Source organism: Dama dama, chromosome 22 (assembly GCF_033118175.1).
Source record: "Dama dama isolate Ldn47 chromosome 22, ASM3311817v1, whole genome shotgun sequence".
NCBI classification, from domain to species: Eukaryota; Metazoa; Chordata; class Mammalia; order Artiodactyla; family Cervidae; genus Dama; species Dama dama.
The window spans coordinates 37573516-37593455 of record NC_083702.1 but is presented as its reverse complement, the minus strand read 5'-3'; the positions used below and the strand labels follow the sequence as shown (position 1 = coordinate 37593455).

General features: G+C 36.0%; 1 protein-coding gene across 2 annotated transcripts in view; it reads right to left on the bottom strand.

Moving 5' to 3' along the window:
• Positions 1-19940, bottom strand: part of CCDC91 (coiled-coil domain containing 91) — a 374289-nt gene that overhangs the window by 309641 nt on the left and 44708 nt on the right. Inside the window, exon 1 of one of the 2 annotated variants that reach the window (XM_061125199.1) lies at positions 13267-13288. The exons of the other annotated variant lie outside the window; for it this stretch is intronic. The gene's annotated coding sequence lies outside the window, so the exon portion shown is untranslated. Of the gene's footprint in view, positions 1-13266; positions 13289-19940 lie in introns of those variants that run through there. 2 annotated transcript variants of the gene reach the window in all.

Here is a 19940-nt window from a genome sequence, read left to right as displayed (position 1 = left end):
AACCTACCCTCATTCTTCTAAATTGAATTTTCATATATAACACTGGTATATGTATAGAGATCTACTTCCAGATTCTCTATTTTGTCGATATAAATTATTTTAATTCAAAGCTTTTCAATACTTTTCATCAAATATCCTTCTGTTTGCCTTTATCATATCCCCATCAACAATGGTTCACATGCTATTCATTGCTCCATTGTTAGTTGCTGAATGCATCAACTTTAAACCTGAATATTTTAATGCAGCCACTTATCAACAGCACCTACTCTATTTTCGACCTAAGTATATGTCTTGCTCCCATTTCTAGTCCCCACACACAGCAGAATATCAGTTCAGTTCAATCACTCAGTTGTGTCCGACTCTTTGCAACCCCATGAATCACAGCACATCAGGCCTCCCTGTCCATCACCAACTCCCAGAGTCTACCCAAACCCATGTCCATCGAGTCGGTGATGCCATCTAGCCATCTCATCCTCTGTTGTCCCCTTCTCCTCCTGCCCCCAATCCATCCCAGCATTAGGGTCTTTTCCAATGAGTCAACTCTTCGTATGAGGTGGCAAAAGTATTGGAATTTCAGCTTCAACATCAGTCCTTCCAATGAACACCCATGACTGATCATCTCCTTTAGGATGGACTGGATGGATCGTCTTGCAGTCCAAGTGACTCTCAAGAGTCTTCTCCAACACCACAGTTCAAAAGCATCAATTCTTTGGTGCTCAGCTTTCTTCACCATCCAACTCTCACATCCATACATGACTACTGAAAAAACCATAGCCTTGACTAGGCAGACCTTTATTAGCAAAGAAATGTCTCTGCTTTTTAATATGCTATCTAGGCTGGTCATAACTTTCCTTCCAAGGAGTAAGCGTCTTTTAATTTCATGGCTGCAATCACCATCTGCAGTGATTCTGGAGCCCCCCAAAATAAAGTCTGACACTGTTTCCACTGTTTTCCCATCTATTTGCCATGAAGTGATGGGACCAGATGCCATGATCTTAGTTTTCTGAATGATGAGCTTTAAGCCAACTTTTTCACTCTCCTCCTTCACGTTCATCAAAAGGCTTTTTCGTTCCTCTTCACTTTCTGCCATAAGGGTGGTGTTGTCTGCATTTCTGAGGTTATTGACATTTCTCCCAGCAATCTTGACTCCAGCTCGTGCTTCTTCCAGCCCAGCATTTCTCATGATGTACTCTGCATATAAGTTAAATAAGCAGGGTGACAATATACAGCCCTGACGTACTCCTTTTCCTCTTTGGAACCAGTCTGTTGTTCCATGTCCAGTTCTAACTGTTGCTTCCTGACCTGCATACATGTTTCTCAAGAGACAGGTCAGATGGCCTGGTATTTCCATCTCTTTAAGAATTTTCCACAGTTTACTGTGATCCACAGTCAAAGAACAGAATGTGGTCCACTGGAGAAGGGAATGGCAAACCACTTCAGTATTCTTGCCTTGAGAACCCCATGAACAGTATAAAAAGGCAAAAAGATAGGACACTGAAAGATGAACTCCCCAGGTCGGTAGGTGCCCAATATGCTACTGGAGATCAGTGGAGAAATAACTCCAGAAAGAATGAAGGGATGGAGCCAAAGCAAAAACAATACCCATCTGTGAATGTGACCTGTGATAGAAGCAAGGTCTGATACTGTAAAGAGCAATATTGCATAGGAACCTGGAATGTTAGGTTCATGAATCAAGGCAAATTGGAAGTGGTCAAACAGGAGATGGCAAGAGTGAACGTCGACATTCTAGGAATCAGCGAACTAAGATGGACTGGAATGGGTGAATTTAGCTCAGATGACCATTATATCTACTACTGTGGGCAGGAATCCCTTAGAAAGAAATGGAGTAGCTATCATGGTCAACAAAAGAGTCCGAAATGCAGTACTTAGATGCAATCTCAAAAATCACAGAATGATCTCTGTTAATTTCCAAGGTAAACCATTCAATATCACGGTAATCCAAGCCTGTGCCCCAACCAGTAACGCTGAAGAAGCTCAAGTTGAACGGTTCTATGAAGATCTACAAGACCTTTTAGAACTAACACCCAAAAAAGATGTCCTTTTCATTATAGGGGACTGGAATGCAATAGTAGGTAGTCAGGAAACACTTGGAGTAACAGGCAAATTTGGCCTTGGAATATAAATATTTCATAATTAAACAAATAATAATAAAGTTGATTCTGATTGGACCCCAGTAAGAAACTGCTTTGTTTCCTAAAGTTCATTAACCCTACTGAATCACTAGAGTCCAAATGGGTACTCCCCTTAGGGTTAATGGAGTCTTACTACCATGTCACTATAAATTTTTTCTACAAATTATATTTACTCATAACACCAAAGTTATCAATTAACAGTTAATTATGAATAACCAAATATTATAGAAGCCTGTCTATGTACAGTATGTGAATGGTTCTATTATAAACATTAAAACTAAAACCAATTTATTTTTCAAAACTATATCCTCAGTATAGGATCAGGTCTAAGCAAAACCTTAATACATTATTGATGCACAGTAGAACTAACATGGACTCTAAATCATTAAAAATAATTTGTATGGAAATACAAAAAACATAGCCAATAGCCAAATTTCAAATAGCCAAAGCAAACTTGAGAAAGAAGAATGGAACTGGAGGAATCAACCTGCCTGACTTCAGACTCTACTACAAAGCCACAGTCATCAAGACAGTATGGTACTGGCATAAAGACAGAAATATAGATCAATGGAACAGAACAGAAAGCCCAGAGATAAATCCACAAACCTATGGACACCTTATCTTTGACAAAGGAGGCAAGGATATACAATGGAAAAAAGACAACCTCTTTAACAAGTGGTGCTGGGAAAACTGGTCAACCACTTGTAAAAGAATGAAACTAGAACACTTTCTAACACCATACACAAAAATAAACTCAAAATGGATTAAAGATCTAAATGTAAGACCAGAAACTATAAAACTCCTAGAGGAGAACATAGGCAAAACACTCTCCGACATAAATCACAGCAAGATCCTCTATGACCCACCTCCCAGAATATTGGAAATAAAAGCAAAACTAAACAAACGGGACCTAACGAAACTTAAAAGCTTTTGCACAACAAAGGAAACTATAAGCAAGGTGAAAAGACAGCCCTCAGATTGGGAGAAAATAATAGCAAACGAAGCAACAGACAAAGGATTAATCTCAAAAATATACAAGCAACTCCTGAAGCTCAATTCCAGAAAAATAAATGACCCAATCAAAAAATGGGCCAAAGAACTAAACAGACATTTCTCCAAAGAAGACATACAGATAGCTAACAAACACATGAAAAGATGCTCAACATCACTCATTATCAGAGAAATGCAAATCAAAACCACAATGGGGTACCATCTCACACAGGTCAGAATGGCTGCTCTCCAAAAGTCTACAAACAATAAATGTTGGAGAGGGTGTGGAGAAAAGGGAACCCTCTTACACTGTTGGTGGGAATGCAAACTAGTACAGCCACTATGGAGAACAGTGTGGAGATTTCTTAAAAAACTGGAAATAGAACTGCCATATGACCCAGCAATCCCACTTCTGGGCATACACACCGAGGAAACCAGATCTGAAAGAGACACGTGCACCCCAATGTTCATCGCAGCACTGTTTATAATAGCCAGGACATGGAAGCAACCTAGATGTCCATCAGCAGACAAATGGATAAGGAAGCTGTGCTACATATACACCATGGAATATTACTCAGCCCTTAAAAATAATTCATTTGAATCAGTTCTAACGAGATGGATGAAACTGGAGCCCATTATCCAGAGTGAAGTAAGCCGGAAAGATAAACACCAATATAGTATACTAACGCATATATATGGAATTTAGAAAGATGGTAACAATTACCCTATATGCAAAACAGAAAAAGAGACACAGAAGTACAGAACAGACTTTTGGACTCTGTGGGAGAAGGCGAGGGTGGGATGTTTCGAGAGAACAGCATCGAAACATGTATATTATCTAGGGTGAAACAGATCACCAGCCCAGGTTGGATGCATGAGACAAGTGCTCGGGGCTCGCGCACTGGGAAGACCCAGAGGGATGGGATGGGGAGGGAGGTGGGAGGGGGGATCGGGATGGGGAACACATGTAAATCCATGGCTGATTCATGTCAATGTATGGCAAAAACCACTACAATATTGTAAAGTAATTAGCCTCCAACTAATAAAAATAAATGGAAAAAAAATAATAATATCTAGATATATACATAAAAACCTGCAGGAGAATGTTCATAGCTTTATTCACAATCACTAAAAATTGGAAGCAACCAGAAAGTCCTCCAATATGAAAAAGAATAAACAAACTGAGATACATCCACACAATGAAATACTTTGCAGTGGTAACAAGAAATGAGCCATCAAGCCACAAAAAGACATGGATGAATCTTTAATGAAGAGACGTAAGTGAAAGAAACCAGTCTGAAAAAGCTATATACTATATAATTACAATTATACGACTCTCTGAATAAAGGCAAAACTAGAGACATGGTTATTAGACTAATGGTTGCTATGGGCTACAGGTGGGGAATGCTGAATAGGTGAAGCATAGGAGATTCTCATAAGGAAATAAAACTATTTTTGCATGATACTGTAACGGTGCATACATGACAATATGTATTGTAACACAGAATGAACCTTACTACGTGTAAATTTTTTAAATAGTTTAGAAATTGAGGAAATCTCAGAATAGAAAATTGAATGTGACCAAATAATTTAACTGTATTACAAATGTGTGAAATATGCTCACTGAGAGAAGAAAGGAGTTAAACATCTTTGGAAATAAGCAGTCCATAACACTAAAAACAAAGAGAACTGTACACAAGTACTGTAGTCAAGTATCAATTCTGAAACGATGCTACACATGTATACACTGAAATTAAACAATACAATATAATATAGTAAAATACAAAAAGAATATAAAATGAATGGCAGATGGTGGGAGCCAGATTTCTCACTGTTGGAGAAAAAGTTTCAAATCAGCAAAGGAGAAAGCAGGAATGATGCTGGCTTAATGGGTTAGAGATGAAGACATCAATATGAAGTATGTTTAGTATACTTTAGTTCAGAGATAAATTTGATTACAGAGAAAAATATTTATAAATACGTGTATATACTCACATATATTTTCTTTCTCTGTCAGCTGAGAAAGTCTACAAGCATCCATACCCTGATAGCAATGAGAACATCTATCAACCAAACCTTCATTTCTAACACCATTCTCTAAAAGAAAAATCCTGAGCTCTCTGAGAAAACAGCTGGTTCTAAGACTTGGTCAGGAAGCATAAACATGAGCCTGGAAAATCTTATAATGTCAGAAAGTAATTACTAACACACACACACAACTCACAAAATGATGGTTAAACAGCCTCAACTGAAAGAGCTCCCACTGGCCAAGGCTAGAATAATTTATGCAAACAGAATTAAGTAATTGGATTATAATTAAAAGTTTAAAATAAGAATCCATGAGTCCATAGTGATATAAATACTTGAATGAATAAATAAGGAAAAACAGACAAACCTATATAGAAACATTTCAAATAACTTATGTGTATATGCTACCCTCAGATATGCAGAGCATAACTCTACTATATTTATAGAACAGTATAAAGGAAGAAAAATTTTATAGTGGAAAAATCTAACAAACACCAGTTCTGCCAAATGATCACCATTCAATATGAACAGTGGTAAATCAGACTGACAATATGTATCCTTAACATGATGTGATGAAAATTAATTTTACCTCTGTGGTCTTCCTCCCCAAAACCTGTAACTCCAGTCTAATCACAAGTAACACATCTGACAAATGCCAAGTGAAGGACAATCTAAAAAATAACTACCCACATGCCTCAAAACTATCATGGTCATCAAAAACAAGCAAAGTTTAAGGAACCATCACAATTAAAAGGAGCCTAGGGAGACATGACCAGTAAATGCAGTGTGTATCATGAATAGGACTGTAAAATAGAAAAGGGACAGTAGGTAGAAACTATGGAAATCTATACCGTATCAGTATAAAAAGATAACAATAAAAAAATGGATGTGGGATATAAAATAATTCTCTGTACCATCTTGAAGTATTTATGTGAATCTAAAACTATTTTAAAACAAAAGTTGATTTAAAAACCAAATAACATTTAATGTATACAGTGTATATGCTATCTTCTTACACACATCTCCCTCCTAGAATGCCCTTTCTTGAGGACATTATCTATCTGATAAACTCACATTCATCCTTCAAGAACAAGACTAGGAAAGTGGGTGGAAGGGAGGACAGACAGGCAGGCCAATTCAAAAATACACTTTACAAAAATGTCCATATTTACTAACACAACTGTCTTATCATGCATCTCTCTCCTATGTCATATACCTAAAAGAAAAAAACTGGAATTATCTAGCCACAAGAAAACCTCTCCCTTATATTGACCTTAAAAACCAAGATGGCAGTGTAAGGCATAATTTTAAAATAAAATCCCATTTGAATTGACCAAAAGAAATATGACTGAATGCAGCTTAATATTCAAATGTGTGTATGCTAGTTGCTCAATCATACCCAACTCTTTGCAATCCCATGTAGCGCACCAGGCTCCTCTGTCCATGGAATTCTCCAGGCAAGAACACTGGAGTGATTCTTCACCATCCAAGCCACCAAGGAAGCCCATAATATTCAAATAATCATGGCTTATATAATTGTTAAGGTTACAAATTTTTTTTACAATCTTTATTTTCCCCACTCATCCTCTCCTTTAGCCAAAAACCAGCATGCACACGTGCTAAGCTGCTTCAGTCGTGTCTGACTCTTTGCGACCCCCTGGACTGTAGCCCGCCAGGCTCCTCTGCACAAGGGATTCTCCAGGCAAGAAAACTGGAGTGGGATGCCATACTCTCCTCCAGGGGATCTTCCTGACCCAGGGATCGAATCTGCCTCCCTTATGTCTCCTGCATTGACAGGCAGGTTACTCACCACTAGTGCTAAGCATAGCTACCAGAGTTGACTTCTCTGAAGTAATATAACATTTTTTCCCCAACCACACAGTAACATCTCCCTTAAAATGTATTATACTTGTCTAACTTTCCCTAATGGACTATATAGCTCCCATGAGGATAGAGCCTATCCTTCAACCCTGTCATTATATATCCTCATAAACACAATACAGTGCTCTGCAAGTAGAGAGTTTGACAGAGAGAAAATATAAACAAGAGTCAAATGGAATTGAAGAACACAATAACAGAATTTTAAAATACAATAGAAGGCATCAACAATAGGTTGGATCATACAGAGGAATAGACCAGAAAACTGGAAAGCAGAGTAGAGGAAGTCACTCAAATTGAACTAAAAACGGGAGAGAAAACATTGCTTTTTGGTTTGGTTTTTTTTTTTAAATGAAGATAGTTTAAGAGGCCAGTGAGCAGTTAAAGGACACACACATAAAAAAAAGATGTAAAACATGATGTCAAAAAAATTAAATGTGTGGAAGTGAGGGAGTAAAAATGCGGGGTTATTAGAATGCATTCAAACTTAAATTAGCAACTTTAAAAAATCATATGCATGGATGTATGTGTATACATATTCTTGTATATAAAACTCACAGTAACCACAAACCAAAAATCTAAAAAAGACACATGCTAAAAAAAGAGAAATGAATTCAAACATAACACTAAAGATACTCATTAAATCATTAAGGAATAGAGCAAACAAGGGAACAGAAAAAACTACAAAAATAACCAGAAAACAATCAACACAACAGCAGTAAGTACATACCTATCAATAATTACTCTAAATGTAAATGACTTAAATGATCCAGTCAAAAGACACAAACTGGCTGAACTGATACAAAAACAGACCCATATATATGCTGCCAACAAGAGATTCACTTCAAACACATACAAGCTGAAAGTGAGGAGATGGAAAAAGGTATTTCATGCAAATGTAAAAAAGAGAACTGGAGTAGCAATGCTTATATCGGGCAAAACAGATTTCAAAATGAAGACTATAACAAAAGACAAAGAAGGACATTATATAATGATAAAAGGATCAGGTGGCTTCTCTGATAGCTCAGCTGGTAAAGAATCCACCTGCAAAGCAGGAGAACCCAGGTCAATCCCTGGGTCGGGAAGATCTGTTGGAGAAGGGATATGTTATCCAGTCCAGTATTCTTGAGCTTCCCTGGTGGCTCAGATGGCAAAGAATCTGCCTGCAATGCAGGAGACCTAGGTTTGATCCCTCATTTGGGAAGATCCCCTGAAGAAGGGAACGGCTACCCACTCCAGTATTCTGGCCTGCAGAATTCCATGGACTGTATAGTCCATGGGGTCACAAAGAGTCAGACACGACTAAGCAACTTTCACTTTCATGTCACAAAAGGATCAATCCAACAATAACATAACAACTGAAAATATACAAATATATATGCACCCAACACAAAAGTACCTAATTAAATATAGCAAATATTACAAACATAAAGGAAGAAACTGACAGTAACACAGTAGTAGCCAAAGACTTAAACAGTCCAATTAACCAACGGACAGATTATGCAAACAGAAAATGAGGAAACACAGGCATTAAACAAGACATTAGACCACATAGACTGAACAGAGATAACATTCCATCCAAAAGCAGAATACAGAGTCTTTTAACTGCACGTGGAACATTCTCTAGGACAGACCATATGCAAGGCCACAAAATAAAAGGACTGAAATCATATCAAGAATCTTTTCTGACTGTAATACCATGATACTAGGAATCAACTACAAGAAAAAAATGGCAAAAAACACAAACATGTAGAGGCTACTAACCAACCAACTGGTCACTAAATAAATCACAGAGGAAATCAAAACAACATCTGGACACAAACGAAAATGGAAACATAATAATACAAAATCATTGAGACACAGCAAAAGCAGTTCTAAGAGAGACGTTTACAGCAATGCAAACCTACCACAGAAAACATGAAAAACTGCAATTAACCTACACTTACACCAAAGGAAACTACAAAAAGAAGAATAAACAAGACTCAACGTTAGAAGAGGAAAATAAGTATAAAGATCAGAGTAGGAATAAAAGAACTAGAGACTAAAACAATGAAAAAGATCAATGAAACTAACAGTTGATTATTGTTATATGCTTTTACATAAGAACAATAAAATGAACAAATAAGAGCAAACCAAATTCAACAATACATTAAAAGGACCGTGTACCACGATCAAGTTAAATTTATCCCATGGATGCAAGGAGAGTGCAATCCAGAAATCAATGAATGCGACAAACTTCATTAACAAACTACAGAATGAATTAAAATCATATAAACATCTCAACAGACACACAAAAGACCTTTTGACAAATCAATATACACTTAGGATAAGAACTCTCAATAAAGTAGGTATAGAGGGATCACACCCCACATAATAAAGGCCATATGTAACAAACTCCCATCCAACATGAAACTCAAACAAGAAAAGAAGAAATTATTTCTTCTTAGATCAGGTACAAGACAAGGAGGTCCACTCTCCCAACTTTTAATCTACATAGTACTGAAAGTCCTAGACACAACATCAGACAAGAAAAAGAAACAAAGGAAATCTAAATTACAAAGAAAGAAGCAAAACTGTCACTGTGTGCAGATGACATGACAGCGTACGTAGAAGATCCTACCGCTGCCACTAAGTAAAGCACCAGAACTGACCAATGAGTTTGGTAAAACTGCGGGACAGAAAACTAATACATGGAAATGTGCTGCACTTCTGTACACTAACAGTGAACTATCAGAGAGAGAAATTAAGAAAACAACTCCATTTACACTCACATCATAAAAGATAAAACACCTACGAATAAATCTAACAGGAGGTAAAAGACCTAGACTCAGAGGATTAAAAGATACTGAAAAGAAATTAAAACACGACACTAACAAAGGAAAAGATATACCATATTCATGGGTTGTAAGAACTAATGTTGTAAAATGACCATACGAGCCAAAGAAATCTGTGGAATCGACACAATCCCTACCAAGGTATCAATAGCACTTTTCTCAGAACTAAAACAAAAATTTCCATGGAAACACAAATGACCATAGGTAGCCAAAAAAAGAAAGAAGAAATAAGCTGGATGCATCACATTACCTGATCTCAAATTATGTTACAAAACTACAGTAATCAAAACAGTACAGTATAAGCATAAAAGCAGACACATAGATCAATGGAACAGAAATAAAACCATGCTTAAACTGTCAACTAATCTACTTAAAGTAGGCCAAAATATACAATGAGACAGCCTCTTCAATAAATGGTGTTGGGAAAACTGGACAGCCACATGCAAAAGAGTCAAGTGGATTACTTTCTTATATCATATACAAAAACAAACTCAAAATGGATTAAATATCTAAATGTAAGACCTGAAACCATAAACTCCTAGAACAAAACATATGTAGTTAACCTCTTAGACATTAGTTTTAGCACTGTTTTTAGATATGTCTCATCAGGCAAGCAACAAAAGCAAAAACAAACAAACAGGACTACATCAAGTAAAAGCTTTTGTACCATAAAAGAAACCATCAACAAAATGTAAAGGCAGCCTACTGAAAGGTATAAGACATTTGCAAACAATGTATCTGGTACTGCTTAATATCCAAAATATATAAAGAACTCATACAACTCAACATTAAAAAATAAGTAATCTGATTAAAAAATGGGTAGAGGACCTGAACATTTTTCCAAAGAGGACATACAGATGGCCATCAGACACATGAAAAGATGCTCACATCACTAATCATCAGGAAAATGCAGATTAACCATAATGAGGTATGACCTCACACCTGCCATGGTGACTATTATCAAAAAAACAAAAATAACAAGTGTTGACAAGGAAAAGAAAAGGGAACTCTTGTATAATTTTCACAGTGAAAACTGGTGCATCTGCTATGAAAAACAATGTGAAGTTTCCTCAAAAAATTAAATATAAAACGATCATAGGACCCAGCAATTCTACTTCTGGGTATTTTTCCAAATGAAATAAAAACACTAACTCAAAAAGGTATTTGTGGCACCTTTATGTTCACTGCAACATTATTTACAATAGCCAAGAAATAGAAGCAACTTAAGTGACCATCAATAGATGAACAGATAAAGAAGATGTGGTATAAATAGTCAATGGCTTACTATTATTCAGCCATAAAAAAGACCTAGAGAGTACTGTGCTAAGTAAAATAAGCCACCCCATGAAAGACAAATATCATATGCGCTATCTAAAAAACTAAATTTACAAACACAACAAACCAAAACAGAGTCATAGACACAGAAAACAAAATGGTATTTGTCAGAGGGGAAAGGAATCAGGGGACAAGTGAAATAGGTGAGAGAGATTAAGAGGTACAAATTTCCATTTATAAAACAAACGTGATGTACAACACAGAACAGAGTCAAGAGTACTGTTATGATTTGCATGGTAACAAATGGTAATCAGACTTATCATAGTGATCACTTTGTAATGCATAAAAATATCAGATATATCAGGTGTTGTGCTCCTGAAACTAATGTAATACTGTAGGTCAATTATACTCAGGTAAAAAATAAACAAAAATTTTTAATTTTAGAAATAAAATAATTTATTGGAATAAAACAGTTCAAGCCATAAAAAGATTGAATGGAAGAGAGGAAGGCATATTATAATAAAACAGTGACATTAAACTTAAAAACATAATCTTACACTGCTTTTCAGAATGTATATATTATATATAAAGTATCATAAAACCAAACAGAAATATTCTTCCATAGAAAACTGCCTCTACCTTCTAATACATAATATTTATATAAAATAAGGAAACAAAGTTAATGGTTATAAAAATTAATTACTATAAATTATGCAACAAAACCAAAGTATGTAAGAAATTTAATGAGTTGTTACTAACAACACTGCTTTACAAGTCACTGAAAATAACCAGTCTTTGTCTAAAGAGAAGAAATGATTTAATTAAAATCTGAAAGTAATTCTTCTTGACACAATCACGGAAACAGGTGCCACAGTCACAAGGAAACAGAGAGAACATTTCCACTCTCGCTTTATTCAAAAAATAATTCAACACCAGTATTAATTACATCAATTTGATACCACTATATAAGAATATATAGATCCAATTTACTTGATCTATGTTTTCTCAGCATCCAACTAAATATAACACACATTCAAATGCTGGCTGATCATAATAAAAGCGATATTACTTCCAACAGCAAAGCATAGCAAAATCTAGTGAAATAAATTATCTCTAAAGACCATTTTAGAGATTTTTCAGTTTCTTCACTGTGACGACCATGGGTCATCAAAAAAGATCACACTAAGTGTGTCACGGAAATACACATTACTCATAAGGTCTGATTGTCCTTTATTGTTAACAGGTGATAAAAGATTATTACATTTAAAAACAAAGGTAAATTTTACCAAGTTATATACAAAAATGACACTGCATGCAGCTTATGTAACAAACAAGAAAAAAATATTTATAAATGTTAAATTCATTTTAAAATGCTGCCTTCTAAAACATGAAACTCAGAGCTGGTCCACTTAAAACCAACTCACAGTGTTGTTTAAAATGTCTGTTGCGAGGATGCCAAATGGGATTTACAGCCTGCCAAGAAATTAAGACTTAAATTCATTTATATATACTTTATTAAGCACTGTTTTCCTCCACTTTTAAAATGTGTGTTAATGGTAGGACAGGAGCTGGATTGATAAATAAAAACCTTACAATAACCATTGTTATAATGAAGTTGTCACCAGCATTCTAGTCATCATCAGTTTTACTCTTTCCAAATGTTTCATTTATAATTCAAATCAGTTAAATATAAACCCATATTTTCTTCCATAGGCCTCAATGTTGACACCCAACAGAAATATACTCAAGCTTCTTAAAGCAAAAATGTCTTTAAATACACACCATTTAATCCTATGGCAGATTAAAAACGACCACAAATTCTTTGACATGCCTCCTACAGAGAGAAGAATCTTTATCTTCTCCTCTTAAATATGAATGGGCTCTGTGATTGATTGCTTTGACCAGCAGTATATAGTAGAAATGACATTGTATTATTTTCTGGGCCTATACTTTATGAAAGTAATAGCTTCCACCTCCTATCTTTTGGAACACTTGTTCTGGAGGAAATCACCCTCCACAGAAGAAATTTGACTATTCTGAGACCACCACACTGAAAGGTAACCCAAAACAGACATTTGGAGAGCCCACATGAAGAGAAAAACACCTACTCAATCTCTCACTCTTCAAGTAAAGGTTGCTTCCATGCCAGATATGTAAATGAAGAGGCCTTCAGATGTCCCCAGCACTTAGCCATCACCTGAGTAGAACAATGTAAGACCAGCAAAATTCCCTGACCTGCAAAATCATGAGGAAATTAATTAAATTGTCATGTTTCCTGCACAATAGAAAAACAAAAACTATAATTTCATCATACGGCATGTAAACACTCACTATAGCAACAGAAAAGAAATTCCCTGACCTGCAAAATCATGAGGAAATTAATTAAATTGTGATGTTTCCTGCACAATAGAAAAACAAAAACTATAATTTCATCATACGGCATGTAAACACTCACTATAGCAACAGAAAAGAAAGTAAAGACTCTTTTCCTTACACTGCCAATTTATAGGGTTAAGGCAATGAAATTTTTATAAACTTTTAAATTATCAATTTACTACCTGCAGAAGTTCTCTTAATCATCTTCCATTAACTAACTCATGAGTAAATTAGGAGATAAACCAATATTCCTAACTACTTTTGATTCTCACAGTGTGAAGGAAAGTGTCAAGGTTACAAGGACATGACCCTGAACTTGTACATGACCCCCATCAGCTGAACTGTACACTATCAAGAATGAGTTGCTTTTGTATTAAACATTTTTATGAGCTGTATCTGTTAATATAATTATATAATTTGGTTAACTATTTTAAAAAATCTATGAGAACTAGAAGTATTTGTTTCCATGAATAAACTGGATACTTTATAAACAGATTTATAAAGGCTAGTTGCTTTAAAAATAAACACTGTCAAGTGGCAAGGCTATTTATAAACACTTACAATAAATAAAAATATATATTTTATATATAAAAATATATTTTATTTATATATACATTTTATTTATATATATTTATATAAAAAATTTTATATATAAAATTTATATTAAAAATAAATAAAAAACAATAGCCACTGAGACAATTGTTAACTGTCTCAGGACACTTAAAGAAAACTGAAACTAGAAATTGAAGATAATAGATAAAAGTTTGATTTAAGGAAGTTCATGATGAACTCCAGTCAGATCTATGCTCATAGAATAGATGTGGACCCAACATCAAAAGACTGAACTATAAATATATATTATGTTTTAAGGTATATACAGATAATCTTTATGACTACCCACTCTGGCCAAAAAAAATTTTTATAAACTTAACAATCACCAGGCCAACTGAGTTGGATTACAGAAGCTTGCACTGTAAGTTAAGGGTGAAGTTTCAGTTTTAAAATTAAAAGAGGATGAATAGTAATGGTGATGGCAGCACAACAATGTGATCACACTTAATGCCACTAAACTGTACACTCTGAAATGATAAAGATGGTAAATTTTATGTTTTGCATCAAAAAGACTGAAGAGAATAGATGTCATAATAATAGTCAAAATCAAAAGTATTACATTGGGCAAATTAAGCCAGTAACAAACAGTACATAATTCCATTTATATGAAGTTAGAAACATGTAAGACTAATCTTTGTAAACAGAAATCAGAAGAGTGAAACAGGGTGTGGGAATAGAGGGGTATAGAAAGAGACTACATGGAGTATTAAAGAATTTTCTAGAGAAATGAAAATGTGTTGTATCTTCATCAGCGTAGAGCTACACAGTTGTGTATTTGTCAGAACACAACAAGGCAAACATTTTTGATCTCTACCTTTCACAATCTATTCAAATTACACTTTTTTATTTTAAATGCTTTTTTTTAATGGTTTATATTTAAATGGTTTTAGAAAAGGCAGAGGAACCAGAGATCAAATTGCCAATATCCGCTGGATCATCGAAAAAGAGAGTTCCAGAAAAACATCTATTTCTCATTTACTAGGCCAAAGTCTTTGGCTGTGTGGATCACAATAAACTGTGAAAAATTCTTCAAAAGATCGAAATACCAGACCACCTGTCCTGCCTCTTGAGAAATCTGTATGCAGGTCAGGAAGCAACAGTTAGAACTGGATCTGGAACAACAGACTGGTTCCAAAGAGGAAAAGGAGTACCTCAAGGCTGTATATTGTCACCCTGCTTATTTAACTTATATGCAGAGTACATTATGAGAAACGCTGGGCTGGAAGAAGCACAAGCTGGAATCAAGATTGCCAGGAGAAATAGCAATAACCTCAGATATGCAGATGACACCACTCTTATGGAAGAAAGTGAAGAGGAACTAAAAAGCCTTTTGATGAAAGCGAAAGAGGAGAGTGAAAAAGTTGGCTTAAAGCTCAACATTCAGAAAACTAAGATCATGGCATCCGGTTCCATCACTTCATGACAAATAGATGGGGAAACAGTGGAAATAGTGGCTGACTTTATTTTTCTGGGCTCCAAAATCACTGCAGATGGTGACTGCAGCCATGAAATTAAAAGACGCTTACTCCTTGGAAGCAAAGTTATGACCAACCTAGATAGCATATTAAAAAGCAGAGACATTTCTTTGCCAACAAAGGTCCATCTGGTCAAGGCTATGGTTTTTCCAGTGGTCATGTATGGATGTGAGAGTTGGACTATAAAAAAAGCTACGTGCAGAAGAATTGATGCTTTTGAACTGTGGTGTTGGAGAAGACTCTGGAGAGTCCCCTGGATTGCAAGGAGATCCAACCAGTCCATCCTAAAGGAGATCAGTCCTGGGTGTTCATTGGAAGGCCTGATGCTGAAGCTGAAACTCCAATACTTTGGCCACCTCATGCGAAGAGCTGACTCACTGGAAAAGACCCTGATGCTGGGAAAGATTGAGGGCAGGAGGAGAAGGGGATGACAGAAGATGAGATGGTTGGATGCTGTCACCGACTCAATGGACATGGGTTTGGGTGAACTCCGGGAGTTGGTGATGGACAGGGAGGCCTAGCGTGCTGCAGTTCATCGGGTCGCAAAGAGTCGGACATGACTGAGTGACTGAACTGAACGGAACTGAACTGAACAGAGGATCCAAAAAGACTAAAGAAATTAAGTCTAGAAATTAATTCATAAGAGCTATCTCCTGAAACAAAATAATGGTATTTTTAACCACCAAAATTATTATACAGAGCAGCTTAATAAAAAGTAAATCTCTAGCTGATACAGAACAAAGATATGCTACAACTTCTGAATAGTCCATCATAAAGGTTTTTAAACGTAAATATAATATCATCATCTTTGATTCCTTAAAATAAAACAATAAGATATCTAGAAAGACTTTAAGACTCAGCTTTCTTCAGGTTAGCCCAGTTTTTCCATCTGCCTAATTCCTCCTTTCTATTTCAAGTCAATAATATTTAATTTAACAAACGTCTTATACCTACCCTGCATAACACATTATGTGAGGAGCTAAGTATAATGTAATACAAAAATGAATATATAGCAAACTTGACCCCCAAGGCATTTATAATCCAGTACACAGCAGTTATACAATAGATAATAGCTACAGGAAAAGACTTCATGATACCTGCAATATTCTAATTGAAACTCTGTGCAATTTAGACCAATATTTTAGAGGTGAATTTTTGTTGTAAGTAAGGCAAGAAAGCACTAAGTTACTCATCCTCTAGATCTATCCTTAGATCAAAAAAGAGGTGCAATCCCTTTATATTATCAGTGCAGGAAAATTCCATAAAAATCTGTGTTCCCAAGAAATTTATGAATGCAAATATAAAGGTCTCCTATATTTTCATACATAAAAGGTAGAAAATTCATGGTTACAATTCAATGAGTGGGTGAGTAAAAGGTTCCACCAAATTTCTAATAAAAGATAGTTTGATTCAAACCATTGACCATCAATGTTCCTGGCAATGTATGGAAAATCACAGATTGTGAACTTTTCTGGAGTAAATTATTCCGCTTTAAAACTAAAACTCCAAAGTTAGAATTATGAAGTGACAGACAACATCACAATCTGAGTTCTACTTACACAAAATCACAGTTTTCAATGCTAAGGTCCTAATGGGAAAATCACCATCGAAGATAGCTGAGCTTGGATCAGATTCACTTAATATAAAACCAGATGCAGACCTCAAACTACCTATCTCTAGGCAATCATATAAATAAGAATGATGCAAGCTGAAAGACAATAAATCCACCTAGACATTTCTAAATTTGGCCACCCTAACAGTACCTAATAGTACTACAATGTTTTCCTAAAGAAATGTTTTCTCATACAAAGAGAAAGGAAAGAAGAAAATGTGTATCTTCTTCAAGTACAATTAAAAACCTACAATTATCCATTTCAACTCTTTCAGATTATTTTAAACAAATCAAGAAATTCTGCATCTTGAAATACACCTATCATTTTTAAAATATAAAGAAAAAACCTTACTAGACTTTTAGGACAGTAAGCCTTGGCATGTTACCTCAGAACTCTTTCCCAAACAATTTTTCTCAAGTGCACAGGAATAAATTGTACTAAGGATGGACAGATATATTTCTTTAGTTGTTTGTATAATCAGCTACTGATTCCCCACTATAAGATAAAAAAATCAAATGTAAGTCAACAGGAATCTGTCTACAACTGTAAAATCGTTGGCTTCAGAAGTTTGTACCCTATGGAAAGTCCATTTAAAATTTTACCTGGCACATACATGCTACTAAATAAAATATTTTGTTTGCTGCTTGAAGCCACACTAGATTCCAACCACAGAGACAGGATTTCCAGTTTATTTCTCACAACCTGCATGTACAAAACCCAAAATCACAACATAAAAAGCATTGCTAAAAGTCTGTAATAACAATAAAGCAAAATAATTCACCACAGAGTTCTTCTCTTGCAAATTTTTAAAGTCTCTGTATGCATAATACACAACATTTCAACATCTAAATTAAGCATTCAAACAACAAAGTTCACACAGGAACTCTAACCTAAGTTAGAGTTCTTTTAGGTTATGAATCAAACCTAACTTAGCTCAAACACTGAGAACTGAATAAATAATGGCATGATTGCCTAAAAAGGATATGATATCGAAGTCTATAATTATTGCATCATTTATTAACACCATATTTCATATGCAAACCTAAATGGAAATTAGTCTCATGCTTCTTTATAGGCACCTACTCCACGTGAGTTCGAGAATTAAGACTGTCGTGCTGCATCAGAGAGCTGACATGTTGCAGCTGCATCACTTCAGAAATACCAGACTCTAGTACCGATCTTTCTCAGTAATAGTGAATACCACAATGAGTCAGTATTATGGCCCCTCACTGCCATACAGAATTCAAACCATTCAACCCTCACTGCCATACTGATCAGTCTTCAATATTACCCAAAACCAATAACATCTCAGCCATAATAATTAGTCCTAAAGATAAAAACTATGGTGGGGTTAATGAAGGTAACTGGGGACCTCCTTCAAAACATCCCATGCACACACTGCTACACTCAGTGCCCCCAACCCTGCAGCAGGCCACTGCTGACCCACGCCTCCGCCAAAGACTCCTGGACACTCACGGGCAAGTCTGGGTCAGTCTTTTGTGGGGTCACTGCTCCTTTCTCCTGGGGCACACAAGGTTCTGTTTGTGCCCTCCAAGAGTCTGTTTCCCCAGTCCTGTATAAGTTCTGGCAGCTCTATGGAGAGTCCCTTGAACTGCAAGGAGATCTAACCAGTCCATCCTAAAGTAAATCAGTCCTGAATATTCATTGGAAGGGCTGATGCTGAAGCTGAAACTTCAATATTTTGGCCACCTGATGCAAAGAATTAAAACTCTCACCTTCTAAGTTCTAAATCCAATGCCTTAACTTACTCCTCAGCATGCAAGTTCAGTCCCACTGAATTTGCCTGAGCTATTCCCCAGAGTACTCTTCCTTCTGATATGTGCATAGCTAGCTATTTCTTCTGATTCAGATCTCAGTTTTAATGCCCCCTGTGGAGAAAGGCCTTCATAAGCAGCCACTTAATCACTACCTTATCACTTTAATTCTCTGCAATAGAATTTACCACTTAGTATCTTTCTTTTAATACTCTCTACTGTATCTCTAACAGCTAAAATAGTACCTGACACAAACTATATACTCCATTCATAATTTGTTGAATAAGTGAAGAAATGAGTCCAAAGTCAACAGCCATGGTCTTAGCTCCAAGAAGAAGCCAGTCTAAAAGAGTGACACCATTAAGGAAAGATTCAAAAAGAAAAAGCAGAATTTCTTGAGGCATCTGAGTCTGTCCAGTCATCCCAAAGGCCAGCTCTAATCCTACCCATACCACAGTTTGATTATATATGTTTATTCAGTTCAGTTCAGTTCAGTTGCTCAGTCGTGTCCGACTTTTTGTGACCCCATGAATCGCAGCACGCCAGGCCTCCCTGTCCATCACCAACTCCCGGAGTTTACTCAAACTCATGCCCATCAAGTCGGTGATGCCATCTGGCCATCTCATTCTCTGTCGTCCCCTTCTCCTCCTGCCCCCAATCCCTCCCAGCATCAGGGTCTTTTCTAATGAGTCAGCTCTTCATATTAGGTGGCCAAAGTATTGGAGTTTCAGCTTCAGCATCAGTCCTTCCAATGAACACCCAGGACTTATCTCCTTCAGGATGGACTGGTTGGATCTCCTTGAAGTCCAAGGGACTCTCCACAGTCTTCTCCAACACCATAATTCAAAAGCATCAATTTTTCGGTACTCAGCTTTCTTCGCAGTCCAACTCTCACATCCATACACAACCACTGGAAAAACCATAGCCTTGA